Source organism: Lactuca virosa, chromosome 8 (assembly GCF_052849685.1).
Source record: "Lactuca virosa cultivar CGN04683 chromosome 8, Lactuca_virosa_CGN04683_v6, whole genome shotgun sequence".
In the NCBI taxonomy this organism is placed as follows: domain Eukaryota; kingdom Viridiplantae; phylum Streptophyta; class Magnoliopsida; order Asterales; family Asteraceae; genus Lactuca; species Lactuca virosa.
Genome location: NC_136433.1, coordinates 62,606,891 through 62,633,839, shown reverse-complemented (window position 1 = coordinate 62,633,839; position 26,949 = coordinate 62,606,891). Strand labels below are relative to the sequence as shown.

Here is a 26,949-nt window from a genome sequence, read left to right as displayed (position 1 = left end):
TGCAATCATTTCCTTGTGACTAACCTACCATCCTTCCAAAAAGATCAGAATACGTGCAACAACAACAACATATGCAATCTGTGAAAATAGGTACCATTTACAGTTGATAAATTATAAGAAAAAAGGTTCTATGGTGAATAAAAACAAAAATAAGTAATTGTACAAATTTAAGTTTGGTAAAGAGATAATGGGACATTTGGGACTTAACCAAGTTCGTTGTTGGTTTAAACCCCCACTTATGGCTATCAATAGGTATCCAAAATAAAACTTCAACATCCTTGTCAGATCCAATCACGAATACAAAATCACAATACAACAATCCAAACTTGCAATTCGAACAATGACAAAATCAACTTCTTATAAATTTAGAGAATTATGAGAAATTTAATTAAGAAACCATATCATGTCTTGTAACAGGAACAATTTTCACAAATTTCCTACTGAAATTAGGATGCGATGATCATCATTAAAACATTAAGAAAAATGAAATTCTGAGGACCCTAAAAGCTAAAGAAGAGTGCCTTGGAGCAAAATTGATGAAAAAGGCAGAGGCCAATGGAGAGATGATGCGAAATTGGTGTATACCTCTGTAAAGCAACAAAGCATTTTAGGTGGGGGCTTAAGCAGCACATCGAGCAACCTCATCGTTGATAATGGAGAAGCCGATTTTGAGAAGTAAATCGGCGGAGGCATGAGTAAAAAGAAAAAGAAGCCTGTGAAAAAAAGGGGAGCCGATAAAAGCTAAGATGTAAGCCACAAAAATTACCTTGGCTAAAAAAAATTCTGTAGCTAAATGATTTAATTGTATGTATAATAACTAAAATTTCAAAGCTATCATCATGATTCATGAATTTCGAAAAAAAAAAAAAAATTTCGGAAAAAAAAGATATTTCTTTTTTTGAAAGTTTCTGTGATGTTTCCAAAGAAAAAAATTTCAAAAAATATGATTTTTTTCAAAATTATAAGTTCTATTTAAATTGTTTGTTTTATTTAAACATGACTTCTAAATCTTTGTGGTGGGACTTGTTGTTGTTGAGGGCTACTTCTACAACAATTCTAAGCCTCTAGAAGGTATAAAGTTCATACATTTTCATTATAAGGGTTGCTTATGATATCATCAGCGTTGCAAAACTTGGCTTACGACCGATTAATCGAAATTAGGGAGGGGTCGAGACGGCTAATTAGGAATCGGTCAAAAATCTTAGAATCGATCAAATTCGGTCAAAATCAGCCAAAATCGGCTCCAATTCGGTCAAAATCAGAAAAAATCAGAATTTGTCTAAATCAGTCAAAATCAGAAAAACTCAAAAATTTTGACTTTTTTTAAGAAAAAATTCTATAGTTGTTATTGATATTCATCTATTTTGTTATAAATTTTAATAAACTTGTTATATTTGTTATGTATATAATTTTCCTAAAATGAATTATATATAATTTATCTAATTCGAGTACTCACCGTCTATATCAATACTCGCTAGACACTAGTCAGCCGCCCTAGGAATGCCTAACGAGTTTTGCAACATTGGATGTGATAAAGTCCCTTTTTAGATTTTGGAAATGAATCCTTGGAGTTTGAAGCAACTCCATGACCTTGGATATATTTATGCTGGTTTTTGGACCTCATGGTCCCATAAAGTTTGCATCTTGATCACAAATCAACCATGCATGAGTTTTCTAGATAATTTGGTCCCTTTTGAGTTAGGGTTTAAGATCTAGGCTTTTAGATGTTAGAGAAGGGATAAAGTTGGAAACTTTATCCATGCATTGCCTCAATCGATCCAGATATGAGCTTTGGAGCTCTGGAAATAAGGATTAAGAGCTTAATGGATTAAGCTGGTCAGAACGTTACCACGATGTGGCAATGTTGTTGCCATGACTTGGTGGTGAGGGACTTCACAACTGTTTTGGCGTTTAGCCACCATTGCATGGCTATGGTATTGGCTACGGCGTGGTGACTCGCCTATTGACTTTGACCGTTGACTTTTGAGCAAGTTTGACTTGAGGTCAAACTTTAGGGTTCAAGCCTTAGATTGAGGATTACCCTTATTTTTCTAGGTGGGTGTGGTACCGGTTTATTGCGTGTGACGAGTTGTAGGGATTTTTGCTTTCGTCTGTGAGGTGAATTTTCTGACTATACTTTGTACTGCAGTATATATGATTTGTATGTTAGGATGTTGATATGTTGTAGTAGTTTGTTAGACACGTAGATCAGTTATGATTACATGTGGTTGCTTGTTATTGTTAGTTGCATATGTCGAGATATTATGGTTGGGTTGACGCGGACTAGCTATGTGTTGTACGCCAAGAGACCCGTATAGTCCAGTTCATACAGTAGGCCCAAGGGGAGCGGTCCATCTTGGATATTGTAGGCTCCGGATGGTGGTCAAGCCTCGTGTTGTAGGCCTTGTATGCATGCATTGTATGTGTATTGTTGTGTGGGGTATTTTGGGAAACCCACTAAGCTTTGGCTTACAATTGTGGATTTAAATGTTTCAAGTACTTTTGAGGAAAGGGGCAAGGTGAAGGCATGACTATACACATCAACCATCAGTCTTTATGATTTGAGAGAGAATATGTTTTGATACTCTGATTTTTATGATATGTTATGAAAAAATGTTTTCAATGAATCATGATTCTTTAGAAACTACTTTTATTCCTTTAAAAACAAAAGTTTTACTATGATTTTTGGGATGTTACAAGTAACATGTGGAGTTGGGGTTGGTCTAGACAACTAAGAAGAAGGAGAGAAAGTCAGCAACTTTTGATTTTGATAGAGCATGTGGCTGATTTTCAATTTCTGAATGGCCTGGACTAATGGCTGTGGAATGGTGTAGCATCCCAAAATAAGGTATGTTTATCATCATGCATGGTCGCGTGAGGCCAGCTAGTACGCTAGGCGTACTAGCTCTGTTACACCCCCAAACCGGAACGGCAGAAACGTTCGGGAGCGGAGGACGTCATGTACAATATCACAACAATTGCATAATAGTAATCAAAGTACAACAACCATGTATTGATGAAGTATAAGTTATTACATATGTGTTCAAATCATTGTATATTGACACCAAAATGTATAGCAAAAGTTAAAAGACATGAGTCTATGAACCTTCGTCTTCTCAAAACCTGTGGATACTTGTTTACTGATTTCCTAAGAATACAAGTAGTTCTGAAAAGAGTGTCAACAATTAAGTTGGTGAGTTCATAAGCATGTTTGTAATTGAAATCTGTCGTTTGTTCCTTGAAAATGTAAGTATGTTTTCCTAGAAAATCCTATATTTTATGTTGTAATGTGTTGTACTCAAAACGTGTAAATGTTATTGTACTCTGAAATAGTATAATGTAGTTTTAAATTCACATAAAACCATGATGTAACATCCTGTTTCGGGTCGTCAGTGGTTAGGGTTCGTGTGCTGCAACCCGGACATAAGGAAGTCTCGGGGTTGCAACGAGTTACTAGAAGCGTAAGGCATCTCGTCACCTTTCCGTGGGTATGAGGTTCTTTGGAAACGGAGTCATAACGAGGAAGCGTTGGAAGTTTGAAGTGTTGGCAGGATAAGTCCCTTAATTTGAGAAAGGTGGCAGCTGAGTACGTTAGGCGTACGTGTGTGTACGCTTAGCGTACTCATGTGCGTGGTTTTTAAGCGGAGCTACCTAGTACGCTGGGCGTACTAGGCCTAGAGTGAAAACCCTAATTTTGGGTGAGTCCCCTCTATAAAGGATATGATGGCCTCATTTCTGGCCACCATTCTCAGACATCAAACCCTAAGTGTGCCCTAACCCTCGTTTTAGAGCTTGTGAGTGCAATTGTGAGCCTTTGAGAGTTTCGTGTTTTCTTGAAGAGAAGAGAAAGCTTTGGAGAAGAAAGAGTGGGAGTCCAAGCTCTTAGATCTGAGCAAATCTGAGTTGGGAGCTTCATATAGAGGTATAAAGCTTCAAACTTTACCACTCTTTTGTTATGTGCATCATAGAAGAGACTTTTAGGGTTTTGTCCCAAAAAGGTGGAGACTTTATGAGATCTTGAGTTCCAAAGACTAGGACCAACCCCTTTTGAGTATATTAGTGGTGTAAAGTCATAAAAATCCAATCTTGGTCGTTGGAATCAACGGATGCATGAGTTATGAGCCTCTTGAGACAAAAGAGTGAATATTTTGGGTGTTAGTGACCATATCAGCCATTTAAAGGCTTAAAGTCGCTGACTTTATGGGTTAAGAGCTATTAGAGAGTCTAGATCTGAAATATGAGCCAAGGTCTTAACTGTTTAAGACCAAAAAAGTGAGAAGGGTGAAACTGGAGCGTACGCCGGGCGTAATTCCAGTATGCGCAGCGTAGGGGTCGCGCATCCCCGATGCCTGCTTGGCAGCCGAGTACGTCCAGGGTAAGGAGCTGGTACGCGCAGCGTACTCCCTGTCATTAACTTTTGGTTGACTTTTAGGGTTTGGTCAATTTATGGACATTTATGGCCATTGAGGGGTAAAATGGTCTTTTGCCCTTCTGTGAGTTAGTGTAGCCTCTTGAGAGCCGTGATTAATTAGGGATAATTATCATGTATGTTAGGCGGAGGCTAGACCGGTGATTTGAGTTCGAGATTTGCTGACTTCTTGCAAGGTGAGTTTTCTCACTATACTTAGCATGAGTGGTATCCTTGTGTGACTGAGATGTCTTATGTGCTTATTTGTGTGCTGTGATATTCTGCATTATGTCTCTGTGATTTATGCTGAGTATTGTTATTATGATCTTATTGAGTTAGGACCAGAGGGTCCACCTGAGTTTTGGGACCGGAGGGTCTTATTTGAGTATAGCCATGAGAGGCTACTGAGATGTGTGTGGTATTTTGGGGAACTCACTAAGCTTCGTGCTTACCGTGTTATGTTTATGTGTTTTAGGTTTTTCTAAGGATCGCGGGAAGGCACCGGTTCGATTGTACACACCAGAGAAAGAGTTATGTTTTAAGGATCCTGGATTATTAAACAAACAATTATGGAGATGCGTTTTGTAAACTAAATAAATGAGATTTTGTGAAATACGTTATGAGATTTATATGAATTTAAAATGAAAAATTTGTTTGGAAATTTACGGTGTTACACATGAAAAGTATGTTTTCTCTATACTGAAATAGTATTCTGTATTTGTACTTGTATGAAAACTGTGTAATTGTAAATGTCTGGATTCACGAGTTGTACTTGTAAAATACTGTATTATAGTTTTATTATTTAATAAAACTATGTGAAGATGTTTACTTATTCTTACATTAATCGTATTGTTCAATACCAAATTGTGAGTTATTATAACCATGCTTGATAACCAAAGATGGCCTAAACACGACGTTCTTCAGGCGTCGAAATCGGTACGACATTTATCACCCCAGGCCTGCCGGCCTAACTGTAGCGAACAGTCATATGTTTAACATTTTAAGTATAATAATAAGTGATTTTTAAAAGTTTTCTTTCACTTATTAATAATAACAAGTGATTTTAAAATTAAAGAACAATAGTGTAACACTGTAAATTTTCAAACAAATTTTTCAATGTTAAATTCTCCAAAATATTACTCGTAAATCCAAGTCATCACACAAATTGTAAATTATTATCAAAACAACATCAGAGTATCCCAAAATCCTCAAATCTCTATAAGCTGACGGACGTGTACAATCGAGCCTTCGCCTTCCCAAAATCTTCATAAATACCTGAAACACATATCACATAACACGGTAAGCACGAAGCTTAGTGAGTTCCCCAAAATACCACACACAAAGAATTAGCCTCTCATGGCTATATCTCGATAAAGACCCTCCGGTCATGTGTCTCAGTGAGAACCCTCCGGTTCTCACAGCTCGGGTCGGACCCTCCAGTCCGGTACCTCATTGAAGACCCTCTGGTCTCACAACTCGGGTTGGACCCTCCGGTCCCAACTCAATAAGGCTTAGAATAATATAGTATACATCATAAAGACAAAATGCATAATATCACATAACTCAATATAAGCACATAGGATCAACATATACACAGTATAACAACATAAGTCATAAAGACAGTATGCACGATAACACATATCACAGTATAAACAATTAAGACCCTCGAGTCAATAATATATTAAGACCCTCCGGTCCACAATGTACTGAGACCCTTCGATCAATAATTTACTAAGACCCTCCGGTCAATAGTATAAATAAGACCCTCCGGTCAATAACATGAATAAGACCCTCCGGTCACACATAAATTACCACACAGGTAAGTATAGTGAGAAGACTCACCTCAGATGGCGAACAGATCCTATAAATGTTGCTGCTGTACTCCGGCCTCTAACACTGACCCAAACCCACAATTAACCCCATTAGGATCTAAGACCAAATCTTCACATATTAGGTCTAAATATGGTCCACCAACCCGACCCATAAATAATCAACGCCTATTGGGCCCACTAAGGCCCAATAACAATGGGTTCACAAAGGTCCACTAACGGCTCAACTATGGCTCAATTTTTCAAATTGGGCCCAAATCCTCATATGGGCCTTACCCTAAAGCCCATCTAAATATTCTAGTCCACAGGATTGTTCTTGGATGGCCCATCAATAGCCCAATCACTAAAGCCCAATAGAAAGGCCCAACTCAAGGCCCAAGCAAAATTAGGGTTCTCACATAAAATAACAATTAGGGTTAAGTGTTCTCACTTAACCCATTAAGGACTTAACCCATTAAGTCCATTATTTCACTAAGCTATCATACAACGGAATCGGCATGAGTCATAACTCCAGTCCACTGGTCCAAACGCGGGTCCCAATAGGTCCAAACCAACAAACCCAAAATTAGGGTTTCTAACCCAAGCATAAGACAACCAAGTCCAAAATTAAGATTTTAGGTCCATTAGGGTTCCACTAGGTCAGGCACCACCCACTGCCACCTCGGGCAATGGTGGTCGGCAGCGGCTCACGGCGGCAGGCGGCGGTAGCCACTATTTCCAATGGTGGTGGTGGTGGTTCCTGCCCAAAAATTGCATATAAAACTTCCCACCCCTAAAATACACACTCATACACAAAAGCACACACACACACAGCCACCCTTCACGGTGGCTGGAGGCGGCAGAAAACGGTGGCAGGGGCGGCAGCCACCACCTTGAGGTGGTGGTGGATTTTCCGTTCATTCAACACGCATACAACACCACAATGCCAAGAACAGCCTATTCACTCGATCCTACATCATATTCAGCCACCTCATAGGTGGCTGCCATCACCGGAGTAGGCAAAAATGGTGGCCAGAAGGTCACCGACGACATCAGCGATGCATAAACCTTCAAACATGCCGGGAAGGACGTAGGAGAGGAGAGAGAGGTGGAAAATGGTCTTACCTGAAGCCTCCCTATAACTCGCGACCCTTGCTGCCGCGAACACGTCCATGAGTCAGCCTCTAACGGTTATCCGGTTGGTTCACAGCGTCTTCGGCAGCGATGGCAGTGGGCGTCACCGGTGGCAACTAGGGCGATCGATCTCGGCTAAGCGGCGGCGGCTAAAGAGGGTTCACATGGTGGCTGAGATGCTCACAGGAGGTGGTGGCGGCTGCATTCAATCGTTAGGGCTTCACTATGCAACGAGGGGAATGAACGGGTTTAATCCCGTATCCATTTCAACTTATGTTCTATTATTCACTTCTGGTCCCTCCCCATCATTTCTTTTTCAACTTAAATCTAATAGTTACCATACAACCCTCCACTTTGAGAATTATTTGCAAGACTAATCCGAAAATTACCTTTTAACCCCCATGATCTCAATTTTGACACATTCAGTCCTTCCTTCTCTAATCCTTTCCATCTAAATCCCCATTTTATTCTTTAGTCCTTGCTTCCTACAATTCACTTCATAATAAGTCCTAATAATTACCAAACACACCCTGACTTCTAAAAATATTTATGAAATAAATCCTGAAATTACACTTTAACCCTCGAAAGTCCAAATTATATTATTTGGCTCCCCGAAACCAACACCCCGCTAAATATTATTGATTTTAGGCCACTATTCATATTAACCTTTATCCATTTATTTATTTAATATACGGGATGTTACAAATAGTTATAAATAATAAAATCAAATTATAAAAATCCTGAATATGTCATATTATCCATGCAAATCTCTTTTGAAATGCAAATTGTCAATCTTATCACTTTATTATTAAGTATAGGTTTCATATTTGAATAATAATAATAAGTGTTTCTTAAAAGTCTTCTTTAACTTAATAATAATAATAATAATAATAATAATAAGTGGTTTAAAATTAATGAACAATAATTTTAAATGATAATAACATCAAATTATAAATTACATAACGTTAGCTACAAATAAATTGTATTTTAAATGAACATCATTAATGAAATTATAAAATAATTGCATAAGTAAAAATTTAAATTTATCAATCATAACAATTGTTAGAATTAATATATATATATATATATATATATATATATATATATATATATATATATATTAGTGTAAAAATATTATGTCAAAGTTAATGTCAATAACATAACAATTATAAACATATATTTTTCAATATTTTAACAATATATTTTTAACCTACGCTGCGTGACGCGCGGGAATTCGTCTAGTTAGATATAAAGCCAAAGTAACAGTATACGAGGAGTAAAAATGAAATGGAAACAACACCAAATCAACATTTTGTTTAAAAAAAATTGACAACTAACAAAACGTACCTTAATCGTGTTCTTGAGTATTACATAGGGGCGTCAGCTGCTCCTGACCATTTGAAAGATGTAAGTAGAAGACATGAAGAAGAAGAGACCCAGAGATGTGTTGATTGTTGTGAGGAAAGAAACAATCAGGTAAAATAGATAAATATATAGAAGATGCAAAGTAAATGATCAGAGAAGAAAGCAAGGAAGTGGCGGTAAAAGGCGATGCATGAGTGGCAAGAAGCTTTGAGGGAAACGCCACCACCAAGAAGAAAACCCACCTTGGAGTCTTTAGGCTCGACATGATGTCAGGATGACCGGAAGCAAGCAGGCAGCTCTATTACCAATTACAACCAGATAAGATGGAGGCGTGGGTGAGGGGAACTGACGCACATAATTTGAGCTTCCATAAGGACTACATGTGGATGAAACGTTATCTGCCCTACAAGAGAAGAAGGAGAAGAAAGATGGGTCAAGAAACATCACATGATTCCTGATACACTCGATAACGTCAAACACCAATCAATTTAATTAGACCAAACATGAGTCTAACTACTACAATTGGACCAACCAGAGCTCTATAGACGCTTCTTCCTAACATATGTCAACCCAAAACTTGTAGTTGTTTCTTCCCATTTCTTTAAAAGAATCACTAGCATAATATGACAGTGGAGAATGCCTCCTTTGACTAAAATAGCAAGCATAACCACCAAAATAACAGAGAAATTAAGAAGTAGCTTTGGTAAGAGAGAGGTGTTAAAACACACATAACATATCAAATTTTGTATGAAGATTGACCTATAATCCAACAAATAAAAATAGAAAAACAAAAAACCCCTAATCTTATAGCTTCAATTTGAGGTCGAAATAAGTCACCTAAAGCTTTGTCGAGAGAGAGGTAGCAAAAAAATCGATCAGAAAAAAAAAAAAAGAATGAGAAAGTCTGTATATATTGAAATCAAGTGGGAGGTGGCGACTTGAGCTCTTAATGTAGGGTGACTCGGCAAAGGGAAGCAGAGGCGGCAAGGCACATTTCATTAGCGATTCAAACCAAGCATCAGGTAGCAAGTAGCTTTGAGGGAAACACCACCGCCAAGAAAAAAAAACCCTGCCAAGTCTCCCGCCTCAGCATGAGGTCAGGATGACTAGAAGCACGCATACTACCAACTCTCAGACCGTAAACGACGTCGTTTCTGGAATCCTAGGCGTCACGATGAGGTAATGATGAAGGAAGGTTGAAGCAGGTAGGTAGCTTACCAGCAATTAACTGAAGCGTGAGAAAGGCGAATCCAACAACCACCGTTCGATGAATCCAGTGGCGGAGAAGCTGCTAGTCGACGTAGACAGCCCGGTTTTACAGAAGAGGGTTTCACATATAGGTAAATGATATATATATATATATATATATATATATATATATATATATATATATATATATATATATATATATATATATATATATATATATATATATATATATATATATGGGTGAGATCGGTTGAGAACTCATAGTTTCCCGAGAACCCGAGAACTAAAAGTGGAGCGTTGGATCAAAAGTAATTCATTAAGGACATGATCGTCATCTTACCAATCTCATTTAATGTTTAATTTTTTTGTGTTATTTAACATATTAATATAAATGTCTAAAAATTTACATCATAAATCAAATTTTCATATTTTTTAAAAAATAGTATTTTTCGTTTTTTTAAAATGCGGATTTTTTAATTTTTTATAGAAAACAAGAATTTTTGAAAAAAATATTTTTTAAAAAAACTACAATTTTTTAAAAAAACTTTAATTTTTTTTTAAAGAAAACTGCATTTTTTTCAAAAAACAAACTGCAATTTTTTTAAAAAAAACTGCATTTTTAAATAAAAAAACTGCAATTTTTTCAAAAAAACTGCAAGTTTTTTAAAGAAAGTAACATTTTTTTTCAGAAAAATTGTATTTAAAAAAAAACTGCAATTTTTTTTTAAAAAAAAGCTGCATTTTTAAAAAAAAAAGTAAATTCTTAGTTGCATATGTGCATATTTTTTCAAATGCACATATGTATATTCCTTATACTATAATATTCATAAGTAAATCACAACAAATCTCATATTTATTAATTAATCTATAAATATAATAGTACAAATATTTTATTCGATACAAAATAAAATATAAAAATATAAAAAATGTTACAAATTTCAAAGCATTTTCATGTCTTCGTGTCAATATTTCCTTATTTTCTTCAATTTATCATTTTTCACCTCTTCAATATTCACCACAATTTCTTTCAAATCTACAAGAAAATTAAAAAAAAATATTATTGATGTGAAAATACTCGCAAAAATACATTTGTGATTTTCATGTGATTAACATATGAATCACATGCAATTCACATATGAATCACATTTACATATGACATCATATGTAAATCACATGTGATTTATATGTGAATCACATGTGAATTACATGTGAATCAAATGTGATTCACATGTGAATCATATATGATTTACATGTGAATCACATATAATTCACATGTAAATATATAATGTTTATCGTACCTTGTAAGTAAATAAATAAAAGTATGAGGTTAGTGCCATTGAAGATAATAAAGTTCATTAACTCAAATAATTTTCACTTATGATTTACATGTGAATCACAAGTGATTTACATGTGAATCACATGTAATTCATATGTGATTTACATGTGATTTTCATGTGAATCACATATGATTTACATGTGAATCACATGTAATCAGAAGGCTAAAATATCTCCTTATATGTATTGAAACAAAAAATTCAGTTACATATATTTACATATATTTACATGTGAATCACTTGTGGTGTACGTTAAATGTGTTTAAGTTTTTAGAGAATTTTATCAAACAAAAACAAAGCACGTTTTTAAGATACTTGAGCATTTTATTTGAATAGGTAAGTGACACCCAGCTAACCTGAGCTAAATGACCCCATGCCTCAAGAAACTTTTGATCAATTTGAATTTCTTTCATGTGTGCTTCCTCAGCTTTTTTGTGTTCACCAACTGATGACAATGCCATACCCTGTATAACCAATCACATGTTATCAGTCTACTTTTTTAGTACAAAAAGCAAAATGTAAAAATTAATGATTTTGAAATCTGAATGTTGTGTTGTGCACTAATGGCTAACTAACCAAGTATGTGTAAGCAGATTTGTTATCTTTATCAAGCTTTACACATGCAGACATGTCCTCAGTGGCAGCATAGCAATCCTTCAGCATAAAGTTGACAATACTTGCATCAGTTTCAATATTAGCACCATGCAAGTAATGTTAAAAACTTTAAACAGGTGGAAACTTTATCAAAAAATTAACTATTTCAAGTCAAGCATTATCATACCCCTTTCTTGCAATATATCGGCTGAGTCAGGCTCAAATTCTAAGGACTTTGTCAAATCTGCAATCGCCTGTACAAAAACCTTATAAGGGAAAAAAACAGTAGTTCACTAATTCACTTAATTCTAATATTCTAATATTAGAATTATGATAGACATTTCTGCCCCTGATGGGCCAAAGGGTAGATATGATGGCAGCTATAGCGACAAAGATACAGTGTAGCAGCCCAGTGTAACACAACAAACAAAAAAAGTGAGAAATCACAACATGCCTTTAACTAATCTTCCATCAGGTTTGAAAGAGAACTTATGAATTGTTTTATACTAATTTTTGTTCATCGTCATTAGAGAAGTTATAAATCATACTACTTGGTAACTGTTGACTGTTTAGGTACTAGTATAATCAGGAATAGCAAGCGACATAACAGGATGACAAACATGGTGGAGTCTTCTGCACCATTAGTGGCTAAAACTACTAAAACTTCTCCACATAAACAGGTACACATAAATGTTTTGCAACTAAAACTTCTGTTTATGTAAATAACAATATAGATTCTTAAAGTTTTTATATCAAGAATAAATGAAAAAAATATTTGGCATAACCAACTACTTTCTTGCTAAATGAATCAAATGAAGGCACGTTTAAAGAATCCAACTTTCTGGAATCATTATGGTCCCACAAACATATCAGAAAGTGCGAACCGATACCTGATCTCACTGAAATCGAAACGCATGTGAAGAAATCAGTCAACGACTTGAGCAACCGACACCGATTGAACCTCTGAATCGGGAGGTCCGGCGCGATCGAACCTCTGGTTGATTTGTTAGGGAACCGAACTCCGAGAGAGAAGAAGGACGCGATTTACCCATGAGGATCATCTTCTCTAATAAAATATTCCAGAACTGAGGATCATCTTCTCTAATCAAAATATTCCAAAACTGAGGATCATCGATCTTCTCCAATACTCTAGATCTGGTGAACCTTCAATCGACGCCAAAAAAGGAGAAGAAGGAGTAGTTGTCGCGGCTTGCGGTGGAGAAAAGGGAAATCGATTATAATTTCCAGATCAACGGCGAACAAAGATAACGACGATGAGGAAGAACATGAGCGAAGGGAGAGAACGGTGGGGATTGAATCAGGGTAATTCATCACTAAAATGCCCCTGAATCATTTAATTATCATGCCCCCGTGTTGTTTTTTTTTCAAGTATTTACAAAAATGCCACGAAGGATCCTAACCTTTTATTATTTTGATCTAACGGCCCTGGTTTGGTTCTCGGGTTCTCGGGAAACTTTGAGTTCTCAAATGGTCCTTCCTCTCTCTCTCTCTTTCTCTCTCTCTCTCTCTCTCTCTCTCTATATATATATATATATATATATATATATATATATATATATATATATATATTATTAAGCATATTATCTATTTCTTGAAATTTAAGAGGTACAACTATTTGAACATAAAGTATAATCATATTAAGCTTACAATCTATAAGTGTATACGCGCACCTAACCTAAATGTGTCTTACGTGTTAACTCTCAAGATGTTGAGAACCCTAATTTCTTCTACATGCTACCACCTGCCGCCAAACCACATCTCTCCCGTCTCTTTCTCTTTGCCTTTTCATGTCTCCGACAACCCTCTGTTACCAACTTACCAACAACTTCTTGACGCCATCGTTACAAACTCCGCAATCACTTATCTCTTATCTGTCATTAGTAACCTAAACCCTAACCCTAACGCCATCTGCCATCCATCGCACTACCTTCTGCACAACCATTGCTACCACACAGATCTCCACCTGCTTGCGCTTTCTTATTTTCTTATATAAAACGACATCCAATGTCCTTCTTTATCGATGCAACGACCTCCACCATGAGGCTTCCAAATTGGGTAAAAGACATCCAAACCCACCACCTGCTATTATTTCTGGATTTGTTTCTATTTGTGTTTCTGTTTTGGAATTCGTTTGTTTGAAAGATTTCTAATTTTTAGGGCTTTAACGAACTATGATTCCTAAAAAGAGGTGTTATTCAGAAATTATGTTATCAAAGGTGATATTCTACTTCTAACTTTTCAATTATAAGGTTGGTTGTTCTCATTTTGTGCTAAGAAGATCTGCTTCAATAAGGGTTGTTCAGTATGGTTTTTGGACTTTCAGGTTGCTGTTATGGTGAATTTCTGGTAGCTGTTATGGTATCTTTCAGGCTTAAAAAACAAATATTTATGACAACTAACTTTTTTAATTTTTTTTGTTTTGTTTAGATTTCAGTAGATCTGGAAACAAAGATTTATATAAACTCATTGTTTATTATATTTATTTTATTTCAACATATCTTGAAACAAATATCTGTAAAAGTACCTTCTTTGTATATTTACTATTTCAAACGGATACGGAAACAAAGATCTGTAAAAAACCACATTTTTGCATCTTTTACATTTCAATAGATCTGAAAATGGTGATATGTAGCTACATGATTGTTTGATTATACGGCTACATGATCTTGAAAGAAAGTTAACCGACTAATTTCTTGCAGGTTTAGTTTTGAAGAATATAACAACTTACTTATGTAAATATAAAGTGAAATAACATGTATTCACTAATGTGTTTGTTTATAAAAAGTGATCTTACCGGTATTTGTGTATTTGTATATTTAACAGATGATTTTCATCACATGCTAAAAGTTAGTAGGAATTAAGAAATCAAAATGGCTGAGGTGCAAGAAATGACATGTGTTGAGGAGGTTAAAGGTGAAAGCTCAAAAAGGTGTTGATTGTGCCACTAAGAAAGGCGCCCACAATTAAGGGAGGAACTCACAAATGGTGATGTAATGTAAACTTATCTAATTGAATGTGTGTTGAAGAGGTTTTTCTAATAGTTTTTTCCATTTGGTTTGGACTTTCCCAATGTTTTGTGCACTGTGTAAGAGAATAGAAAAGTTGGTTTTAAAATAGAAGGCAAGCTTAAGGTTGATTTTTTTTTTAATGTTTTGTATTCATTTTATATGTGATAATACAAGTTTTGGTGTAGGAATTAGCTACTCTGAGAATGGAGTGAGAGGCAAGGGAGAAGTGATCTTCTATTTGAATTAGTAAATTTAACTTCATTTGCTTAACAATATAAAATAATTTTTGTTTTAAACAAACATATAAACAGGATTCGTATGCAGAAAGCAAATATAAGATATTAGTGCTACATAAGTGCTTAACAGGGGCCACATACTATTGTAAAAGTTGGCGATTTTCAAAACCAATTCATAAAATTTTATGGTGGTGGTTCATATGCTGGTGTGCGGTTTCAGAGTGCTTTTATTTGTTGTTGCAGCTAATCTATCTATTTTATTTAGTGATTGGTTTGACAAATTATTTCATATTTACATCTAAGATTAATCGTCTTCAAAATCATATTGAACTCTAGCGGGATAGTTTTAGTTAAAGATATATTTTATAATACCATTTAATTTCAACCATTTTCCATGGTATAACATTTCAAGCACCTTAAAAGTGATGACATTAGAATTATGCATTTTACGCTGACATTTAGTATTATTATCATTACATGATGTGGATCTATTATAACTTGGGTTCCTGCATTTGAGAAGTTACACAATCAGATTAATTTACATTATACGTATTATTTACAAATTTGAAAGTTTGGTTAGCTAAGAACGGAGAATGGGTAGTTTTTTGTTGGTGATATATATTTTTTGATTATTATTTTTCATCATAAAATATGGAAAATAAGAATTTCTATGTATCTTAAACACATATAAACTCCAATTGTCTTTGTCCTTCATAACCAAGTCACCTCTCTTTTAAAATGCTTATTAACTCAAATAAGCATTATTTGATCCTAGTTCCCATTTGAAAAAATATATTTGATGAAGCGAATTGTTCGTAAGTTGTTTATTCTTGAATTTGCTACTATATACCTTACCTGTAAAACTTTTTATCTTCTTTTATAAATTGACTTGATTAAATAAATGAAAAAATAATAGGTTTACTAATTTGACAAAAATAAGGGTAAACAAAATTGAAAAATATAATTTAAAATTGATTGATCATCCACTTTATTGGAAATATGTAGGAATGTTAAAAATTACCCGAATATGACAATCTGGTTCCAAATTATTCGAAATTTCAGATAAAAGAATTTGGGTAGTGATTTTCAAAAATTTCGGAAATCCAAAATCCAAAAAAATATGATTTTTTTTTCTTATATTTTATTTGTTATTTGTTATTTTAACCATATACATCTTATAATATCAATGTTAATAACTAAAACATATCCATAATAACTTTATTGCTAATAATGAAAAGAACTATCTAGAACCCAAAAATAAACTAATCGCCATATGTAAGGAAAAAACAAGCAAGAAACGCAAATTTGAAAAATCACAACAAAGGAAAAATATACCAAGAATACCAATTTAAGGAGGTACCACATCTCCTATTCTTTAACCACATAAAAGAGTTCGCCTTCATATCTTCAAAAACACGGGCATGAGAAGGGGTAATGTTGTTAAAAGAACAGTCATTTCTAGCTTGTCATATGGACCAAAGAGCAGAAAGAATGATACCTCATAAATAACTCACTGAAAAAAACCAGAACTACAACCAAGCCACCTCCATTCATCACCTGAAGTACCAAGAGAAACCGAGGAAATTTTAGTCAAACAAAATTCTAATTCCAACAATTCCACTGTGGAACAAGGAGGACAATGCCAACATTATAATTCCAACAGTCCACGTGATCAATTTTGACCAAAGAGTGAACTATCTGACACAAACCAATTAATCCTCCAAAAGGCTGAAACGAACTCCTTGACACGAAATGAAAACTAATTGTCATATGAAACTATCTGCCGAAAGGAATTATCTCGTGATGCCGCATCGCGCGGGTACACTACTACTAGTGTGTATGTGTGTGTGTATATATATATATATATATATATATATATATATATATATATATAGAGAGAGAGAGAGAGAGAGAGAGAGCTAGGTTCAAATGTTTCTAGCAACTATTGTGTGCATGAATGCACCAATAGGAATATCAAAAAATAAATCATTTAAGGGTATTATAGTAATCTTTGCATAGTTAATTATGGTAGATCAACAACAATTCCTTATATCATGCAAAAAGCTAAGATAAATATTAGCCCTAAATCGATTTCACCGCTTCCCACCACCCCTGTAGATCGATTAAAAACAACATCGAAGAGGACACCTTCAAAGGACGGTAATACCATTTTTTTTCTTCTTCTCTCTTCCGCAATTGCCTCTTCCAGATCGAATCTCCCCCATACAATCTAGGGTTCCGCTTCTGCTTCTTCTTCTACGCGTGTGGTCTCAATGATTTTTATCTGTTCAATCTTCAACAACAACAATATCAACAAGATCAGTAGTCATACCAACCACCAACAAAGAATCAAGATTTGTGTTTTGAATTCGGGTTTCATAAACCGGTATCGATGCATTCTCCCTGGGTCCTCCCTCTCTAAGAATCAGTTACCGTCGTGGCTGCCAACAACATCTCTTTCATTCTTCTTCTAGATCACCTCTTTATAAGGTATCTTTATGCTTACTTCATGTAGATCGTTGCTTAAGCAATATGTATGTTTCGATTCATGTGTTCTATCAGGAATGTATGGAAGTGTTGGTCAACTTGGTGTTGGAAATGCGATTCTTATAATCGTTCAGTTATGTTTTGTTGGGATTATTGTGATCTGTTTGGATGAACTTCTTCAAAAGGGATGCGGTTTAGGGTCTGGGATTTCATTATTCATAGCTACCAATATCTGTGAAAGCATTATCTGGAAAGCATTTAGCCCTACAACAATTAACAGTGGACATGGTGCTGAATTTGAAGGAGCAGTGATTGCATTGTTTCATCTTCTAATCACTAGATCTGATAAAGTTCGAGCATTACGTGAAGCTTTTTATAGGCAAAATCTGCCTAATGTGACTAATCTGCTTGCTATTGTGTTGATTTTCTTGATTGTTATATACTTTCAAGGGTTCCGTGTTGTTTTGCCTGTGAGATTTAAGAATGCTCGTGGGCAACAAGGGTTCCCTTCCATGCTCTCTTCTTTTTTCTAATATTTTAGTTAATTGAGTAATACTTAAAGGTTTGCAAACTTTAGCTTTAAATGGTTTCAAACTTTATAATTTTTAATTTTCACCTACAGTAATATAACTTGTTTGCTTAACCAAATGAATGTTAACCTGTAAATTCTTTCAGAATGAGGGCAATATTCTTTTAGAATAAAGAGGGCTTTAGTTTGAAGAAGGTTACTATTCTTTCAGAATGAAGAAGGGAAATATTCTTCACAAGTAATCCTGCAAATTGATCAGACCTAGACAACAAAAAAAGGCAGGGAAGCTTTAATTTTATTCTTTTACAATGATTGTTCTCTAAGAATGAACTCGAATTTTATTCTTTATTTTTTTTTCATATCAGAATGCAAACACATGTTCATTCTATGAGAATATAAATATTACATAAAACATGTGTTGCTATTAATTCTGACAGAATACATTTATACATGCTTTAGAATGTTTATGCATATAGAACAAAAGACTATGATTTAAGTTAATTCTGTAATGTATTCTGTTAGAATTTATTTATATAAATGCATTCTGTTAGAATGTCTTTGAGAATGTTTGTTAACAACAAGTATATTTGTTTAACTGGTAATACTAACGAGTAATGTATCTTATTCTTTCAGAATTGCATGGAGAAGGAATTCAATATTGATCATACAAGAGAAATATTTGGAGTCGAGTTCAACAAGTATATATGTGAAGATCAAGTTGATTATATGGACCATTGAAGAGGATCAAGTATATTTGTTCAATAATTGTATATTCAAGAATGCTATTTTTTTAAGAATTGTATTCATTTTTGATGATATTTTGTTAGAATATGTATAATTTCGGATGTATATTAAGAATAAATTTATAGACCCAAGTTGGATGTATATGAATAATAACTTATTCTTAAATCAGGTCAATTACCAAATATAACTACATTGGAAATGTATTCTACAAGAATAAAACCGAAAATATATTTACTAGTTTATGGTTGGCATTCTGTCATTCTGACAGAATAACATCGGATTTTTAAATTTGAATTAATTTAAAATATTCAGATTTTTAAAAATAAAGGAATTAATTATCCCTTAAATTATGGAAATTTCCTTTTTTTAATATAGGTAAATTGACCAAAATACCCTTATGTTGAAAATTGTGTGATTATATGGTGCATGTTACCCTATTGTAATATCATAGACTCTCAGATCATGACCTTTGATTCTATTCCATCCGGTGGTCCAGATCTGTGCATTCTGGCACACAAGAGTTAGTAGAAACAACATAACCTAAGCCTATATATATATATATATATATATATATATATATATATATATATATATATATATATATATATATATATATATATATATATATATATATATATATATATTTGTTAATCAACATCAGATGCAAGGACTTCTCTTTAGCATAGGTAGATTGACGTAATCCATGATGATTTCATAATAGCTTTAATAAATGTAACAAAATTTGTCGCATGTTTCTTTTTAGCCACTAAAATATGGGTTATTTTCATTTTTGTTGATGCTGTGTCAGCAACTCCATGGTTTTTTGTTTTTCTCGTGGATTCATGCCACAACTTGCTTTCACCTTCTCCCTCCATTCCATATCGTTATCAATTATCAACATTATTCGTGAAGACTTGGTGTTTTAGACGATACTTTGTGGCTGCTGCATGCGTCAAGTGATTAAATAAAAGGTATAATAATTAGTTATAATCTAATATTCTTACCTCATTTTTAACAAAACATAATTACATCTAATCAATTTGACACATATTCGTCTTATTCACTAAAATAGTTTTAATGTGGAATTCACTATCCGATCGAACCGATCTATTTGAACAACTACCCCTAATTTGATTGGAGTTTGAACTAAACTTCTGTATTCGGATTATTAACTGAATAACAAGGCAAGTGTACTTGTTATACATAATACACATAGGTCGACTTGTGGTATTTCTTTGAACATTACCCCTCACCTAAATTGCATTAGGCTACGAAGATCAAAGAATCTATATATCTATATATCTATTTTAATATAATATTTATCAAAGAAGCTGTATATCTATATCTTTATTATAATATAATATTTGTCATAACCAATATTCTAAAAAACGTTAGTCATGATTTCTCGGCAATGTCAAACATAAGTTTTTATGAGCTGTAGCAAATCACGTCGTTTGTAAGACGTCACTTAAGGCGACAAATATGTATATAATTAATAATTATCTATGTATTTTTTACTATTATTCATTTTTATATACATATATGACTTACGACGACATTTGTTAAAGTCTGACTTCAAGTAATAGCTTTGGAGTCATGACGAATTTTTAGAACTTTTATTATAATAGAGGTGTAACGTCCCAAAAATAAGACCCAAAAATTTCATTTTTGATTTAATAAAACAATGTTTAAGACATCATCAAAAGACCCCAAATGTAACAATTTTATCAAAACATCATAATATCAGAGTAAATATCAAATGGGGAACAAAACGTGTGTGCACTGCAATCACCCCGAGCTCTTCTCTTTTGCACCAGAAGTATCTGAAACCTAAAACTAAAAACTGTAAGCACAAAGCTTAGTGAGTTCCTTAAAATACCACATACAATACATACATAAATAAACACATAATAGACCCCGCCCGGCATCGAGCCCCGCTCTGTATACAGATCTGTCAGTCATCAGGCCCTCCCGACATCGGCCCCACGCGATATACATATAAACATACAACAGATAAACACATAACACATGCAATAATCACAAAGATAAATAGTATACAAAATGGTCATCGGGCCCCGCCCGGCAAGCATATAATCACATAACACATGCAAGAGTCACGCAGACATCTAGCATCCTAAAATAATAAACCATGGGCCGACATTGGTGCCTTCGACCCGCTAAAACATAGTGAAGAAACTCACCTCACACTGCTGAATCTCACAGATAAATCTCTGGCTGTTGGCCCGCTAAAAAATAATCCCCGCGCTATAATCACAAATAACCTCTAATTAATAATTGGATCCCAAATCACATAATGAGTCCAAATCTAAGGTAGAAGACCTTATAATCATTCCTACATTGGCCCAAGGCCAAATCCCAATTCAAATGTCTAAAAAGCCCAATTTCCAAAATAATCCTCCAAGGCCTAAATATGGCCCAATTTCCAAATTAGGCCTAAAGCCCATTATCGACCCACAGCCAAAGGAACCCCATGGTACTTTCCAAAGGCCCAAAACAAAGGTCTAATGTTCCAACAAGGCCCTACTAAAGAAACTCCACCATGGGCCAAACCAAGAGTGCTAAGTTCATTTGGCCCATCTACTGAGTACGCGGGGCGTACTCAGCTGGTACGCTTAGCGTACCCACTCCGGGGTCAGTACGCACAACGTACTAGCTGGGTATGTCCAGCGTACTCCCCAGGTTCCTTAACAACTCTATTAAGCACTTAATCCGCTCAACCATTACTTCATATTCTAGATCTGACTTCTTTAAGGTGACTTATAACATAAAGTTGGCAACTTTACGTGCATACATAGCTTACTGGGGCTCTAAAGCTCAAAATAACTTAACAAAGGGGTCTTAACACATGTATGAGTCCATAAACACCTCCAAGCTTGCATTTTTATGGACAATGGGACCCTAAAATGCCTAGATCTACAAGTTTAGGCTTTTGAAACGACCCTAGCTCACAATGATCAACCAAAAGGGACTAAAATGGCAATAAACAAGTCCAAAAGAATATCCATATAAGGAGTTGTCAAGATAAGATCTTTATACCTCAAATGACTTGCAAAGGAATGATGTTCTGGATCTCTAAGCTTCACACCCAGCAATGAACCTTCAATCTTCTTCTATCCTTTCAAAATGAGTAATAAAACACCAACTTTTCTTCTCAAGAGATCAAAGACACGAAATGATGGCTAAGGATCGAAATTTAGGGTTTAGGAGATATGGAGGTTGGTAAGAGGCCAAGCTCATGGGACTTAATGAGCTTATATAGGGGTTAAATCCTAAAAATTAGGGTTTCAAGTTGGCCAGATTATGCCTAGCGTAACCCCACGTACGCCCAACGTACATGGGTAGTGCCTGCGACCATCACCAGGTAGTACGCTCAGCGTAAACTATGGTACACCCCGCGTAATAGCCTCAAGGACCGAAAATGTGATTGTTTAAATTACGAAGGGTTAAAAGGAAAAATACCCATTTGAAGTGTTACAATTCTCCCCAACTTGATTCAGACTTCGTCGTCGAAGTCCACTGCTCCAAATAATTTCGGGTAGTGGTCCCTCATCTCATCCTCCGGCTCCCAAGTCTACTACGAGCCCTTGCGGTGCTTTCATTGCACCTTCACCAATTCCACAACCTTGTTCCTCAAGGTATTTGTCTTCTGGTCAAGAATTGTCACTGCTCTCTCGCTATAATTTAGGCGGTCATCCACCTGAATATCCTCCAACGGTACCACTGCGGAATCATCCACTAAGCACTTCCGCAACTGAGAGACATGGAATGTGCTATGAACCTGACTAAGCTCATTTAGAATATCCAAGCGATATGCAACCCAGCCCAACCGAGCCAAAACCATAAAAGGACCGATATACCTGGGGACCAGCTTGCCCCGCTTCCTGAATCAGATGACACCTTTCCAAGGTGACAGCTTCAGGAGAACCATATCCCCCACCTGGAACTCTAAGTCTGATCGGCGCCTGTCGGCATAACCCTTCTGCCGACTCTGAGCTGTCTGGACCCTACTCCGAACCTGTTGAATCAACTCAGTGGTCTTTAGTACCACCTCGGTACCCCCTATAATCCGCTGACCGACCTCACCCCAACAAATCGGGGTCCCGCATTTCCTTCTGTAGAGCATCTTGAAAGGAGGTCGATCAATGTTAGTGTGATAACTGTTGTTATACAAAAATTCCGCTAACGGTAGATACATACCCTAACTCCCATCAAAGTCCAAAACACACGCCCACAGTATATCCTTTATGGTCTGAATAGTCCACTCGCTCTGACATCAATCTGTGGATGGAATGTTGTGCTAAAATGGAGACGAGTACCCAACTCACCATGGAGCCTCTTCCAAAACCTGGAAGTAAACCATAAATCTCTGTCATAAACTACCGAACCCAACACCCCGTGACGTGCCACAACTTCCCGAATATAAATCTCAGCCAACTTCTCTGCAGAAATACTCTCCTGAATCGGAATAAAATGCGCGCTCTTGGTCAACTAATCCACGATGACCCAAATTGAATCCACTCCGCTCATAGTCCGGGGTAACTTCGTGATGAAATCCATGGTAATATCCTCTTATTTCCATACGAGAATCTCCAACGGCTGCATCTTGTCGTGAGGTCGTTGATGCTCGGCTTTGACTTTCCTGCAAGTCAAGCACCGCTCCACATACCAAGCCACATCCCGCTTCATGCAGGGCCACCAATAATCAGGACGAATATGATGGGTTATGTGCATAACATCAATCCTATGGTGTACATGCAACCCTAATTGCTTTGATCTAGGTTTTTCTACTATGAACACAACAACATTGAATACCAAAGCAATGATCCTATGAACTAGCATATAACAAACAAATTGACATATAAACTAGGGTTTAGATCTTACCTTTCTTGTTATGTAGTAATAACAAGTTCTCCTTGAATATCCTTGACCTTTGAAAGCTTAGTGCCTCAAATGTTGCACCTCTAATGGAGTCACAGACACCACTAGCAACAAGATGACTTAGGAGAGGGAGGAGGAGGAACCAAAAAGGTATAGCGTTCTCTTAGAAGTGTTAGACCCATTTTTGGGAGCCTTATGGGGTCCTTATATAGTTGAGGCTTCTAGGGTTTTCAACGTGGAAACCCTAATCCAGTTGCTTAGTCCTTAACAGCCCAAAGATCCTTCCAGAAGGCCCTTTAGACGATTTCTATATGGACTCCCATATAAAATTCGTCCATTGCTTCCGTATGGATCCTAAGCCCAACTTTGTAACTATCTTATAATTACAATATCAGTCCCCTTTATTTAATTAATCTCTTTTGACCACAAAATTCATTCTAAATTAATTCTTGATCAATGTTAATTAAACAATATGATTTCTCTTTTAATATATTATTCACATAATATATTAATAAATCATAATTAATCCTTTTTCTCCATAATTCATCCTATCAATTGCTATGGTGAAGGCAACCCAAAAGGACCATGCTCATAATCAGGTCAAGTACATACCAAAATAGTTATGGGCTTAGACACCTAATCCAACAGTCTCCCACTTGGATAAGTCTAATAACTATTTTGCAAGTACGACTTCAGAACCTGATCAGCAATCGTAGCTTTCAAAATCCGTTGTCAACTCTGATCTTATCAGTAACACTTCCAAAGTATTTTGCAGCATACTTTTGCTATGTCTAAACGCTTTAGACAATCTACAGTCGGATTCATGATAGTCTAGCTTCAATAGCTACTTCCAAAGTATTTATCGACTGTGGATGGTTTGAATAATCTTATTATTCGGGAAGTCAAAACATGCAAAGTGAAACACAAGAATAATACTAATCCTATATGGCCCCAAACTTTTGAGTATAAATAAAACACCTTTATTTAATCACCATATTGATTATGTCACACCCCCGAAGCAGACGGCGGAAACGTCCGAGGGCTCGTGTGACTTAAATTGAAATATCATCACAATGAATATACATGAAACTAACCACATACATCACCAACATTACATAGCACAACTGTCATTGTTCACATCCAGTACATTATATAAATATTACATATTCATAACATGAATTGTTTGAGAGTCACAAAAACATAATATCCTAGAACACTTGAAAATTTTTCTTCAGCTTATCTGTTACCTGAGAATACAAGTTATTTTGAAAACGGTCAACATATATAATGTTGGTGAGTTCATAAGCATGTTTGAAATAAAATGGTTTGTATTGTTTGTATAACCCAGAAAATCCGATATTGTTTTTAATAAAAACTGTTCACAATATGATGTGATGATCCAACATATGTATGTGTATGCGTGATTTCAAAACATGTATAAATGACTGACTTTCAAAAGAGATTCCTTGTATAGCCTTTGATGTATGTTAAATGAATAAAGTTATTTCCCAGAAAATGCGATATTTTCCGATTTAAAATAGCATGGTAATTTGTATTATCACGTAAATCACATTGTATAGCCGCCAAGTATGAATTTGATTTCCCATGAATGATGATATGGTAATGGATCTCTATGTGAGTCGTTATAACCATGCATGATACTAACTATTTCACCTGTCTTGACATTTTTCCAAACGGCGGTTTTGATAAAGATTTTGTCACCCTAGACTGGCCGAGTCTAACTGTAGCGAACAGCTCAGGTGTGGGGGAGTCACCCCCGTATAGATCTATACACAAACTCTCGCTCTCCCTCCAGGAGAATCTGATTATAACTACAGGCTACGGCCGAACACTCATTTGTGTCAACCGCTAATTCACACTAAATCCCAATTATTACCCCATGAATATGAATATCGTTAGGTGTATTTTTAATTTCCAAACCGTTTAAAGATTTCATGTTTATGAATACAGCCTAACGAACACGAAAAAGGACACTGTGGCCCACTAATCATGTAAGTTATTTCTAGGCTGTCGAGTATGCGACGGACACGTTATAGCCCATCAAGCATATGATGAATAATTCGGGCCATATTAGCAATGCACATGGGCCACTAAAGCCCAATAGCATGTAAAAACTAATGAAGGCCCATTAGGCATGTAATTGGGTCACCGGAAGCCCAATAAACATGTATTGATTATATTGGGCCTAATAATCATGAAATTGGGCCACGAAGGCCCAATAGCACAAATAGAAGATTTTGGGCCCAAGCATTGTATCATTTATCTGTTTATCGATTTTGAGTTCGTAGTGTAGGTTTTGTTGTATACCAAGCGTTTATTCGCCATGTTAAAAGTATTTGACGTTTGATTTATAACGAAGCTTTGGTTATATATATATATATATATATATATATATATATATATATATATATATATATATATATATATATATATATATATATTTATAAACATTTTTTAAAAAAAACCATGCGTTATAAATTTAATATTCTTGGCCCAATAGTTTAAATATTAACCTATTTGACCTAAAATATTGATTTGACTATTTCAGCCCCTTTTTCACATAAAGTTACATTTTTCAGCCCTTTATAAATAAAATTGAAATTTTTAGTCCCTTTTGATGAAAATTAACATTTTTGGTACTTAAACCATTTTTCTTGACATTTTCGGCCCAAACATAATTTAAATCAAAATTTCAGCCCAAAAATATTGTATTTGCCATTTCCAGCCCTTATTTGTAAAAAGTTTACACTTTGGGCCCAAATTCCGTAAGTTTTACATTTTTGGCCCAATCTCCAAAAACTTTGCATTTTTAGTCCAATTTTGCAATAAAGATCATTTTCAGCCCCTGAATTTATTTGTTTACGTTTTTTACTAGAACTTTGATCGATTTACAGTTTTTGCCCCGAAACTTCATTATTTTCGCAATTTTTGGGCCCAAACCGTGAGGCCCAAATCTTAAGCCTAATAAGCATAAATTTATGTTTTTAGTCCCTTGAGAAGTGTTATTCCCATAAAAATCATATTTTATATAGATATATACCATATTATCCTTGTAAAAACCGAAAATGTCATCCTTTAACCAAATCTTTGTTATTTTGTAAAAATGACACTTATGAAAATCTTTGGCCTTGTTTTTCACTTCTTGAACATAA

The 26,949-nt window shown here is 35.2% G+C and overlaps 1 long non-coding RNA gene across 3 annotated transcripts; it reads right to left on the bottom strand.

Annotated features, from left to right (window-relative positions):
* Nucleotides 1-5,469: 5,469 nt before the first annotated feature.
* On the bottom strand, nt 5,470-10,027 carry LOC145134174 (uncharacterized). 3 transcript variants are annotated; one of them, XR_013718968.1, is made up of 3 exons: nt 9,934-10,027; nt 8,698-9,118; nt 5,470-5,683 (listed from the first exon to the last, which is right to left on the bottom strand). It is a non-coding gene; the product is annotated as an uncharacterized LOC145134174 (long non-coding RNA). The 3 variants fall into 3 exon arrangements; XR_013718970.1 differs by having other exon boundaries at nt 8,698-9,113; nt 9,934-9,951; XR_013718969.1 differs by lacking the exon at nt 9,934-10,027 and adding an exon at nt 9,553-9,777.
* Nucleotides 10,028-26,949: the final 16,922 nt, after the last annotated feature.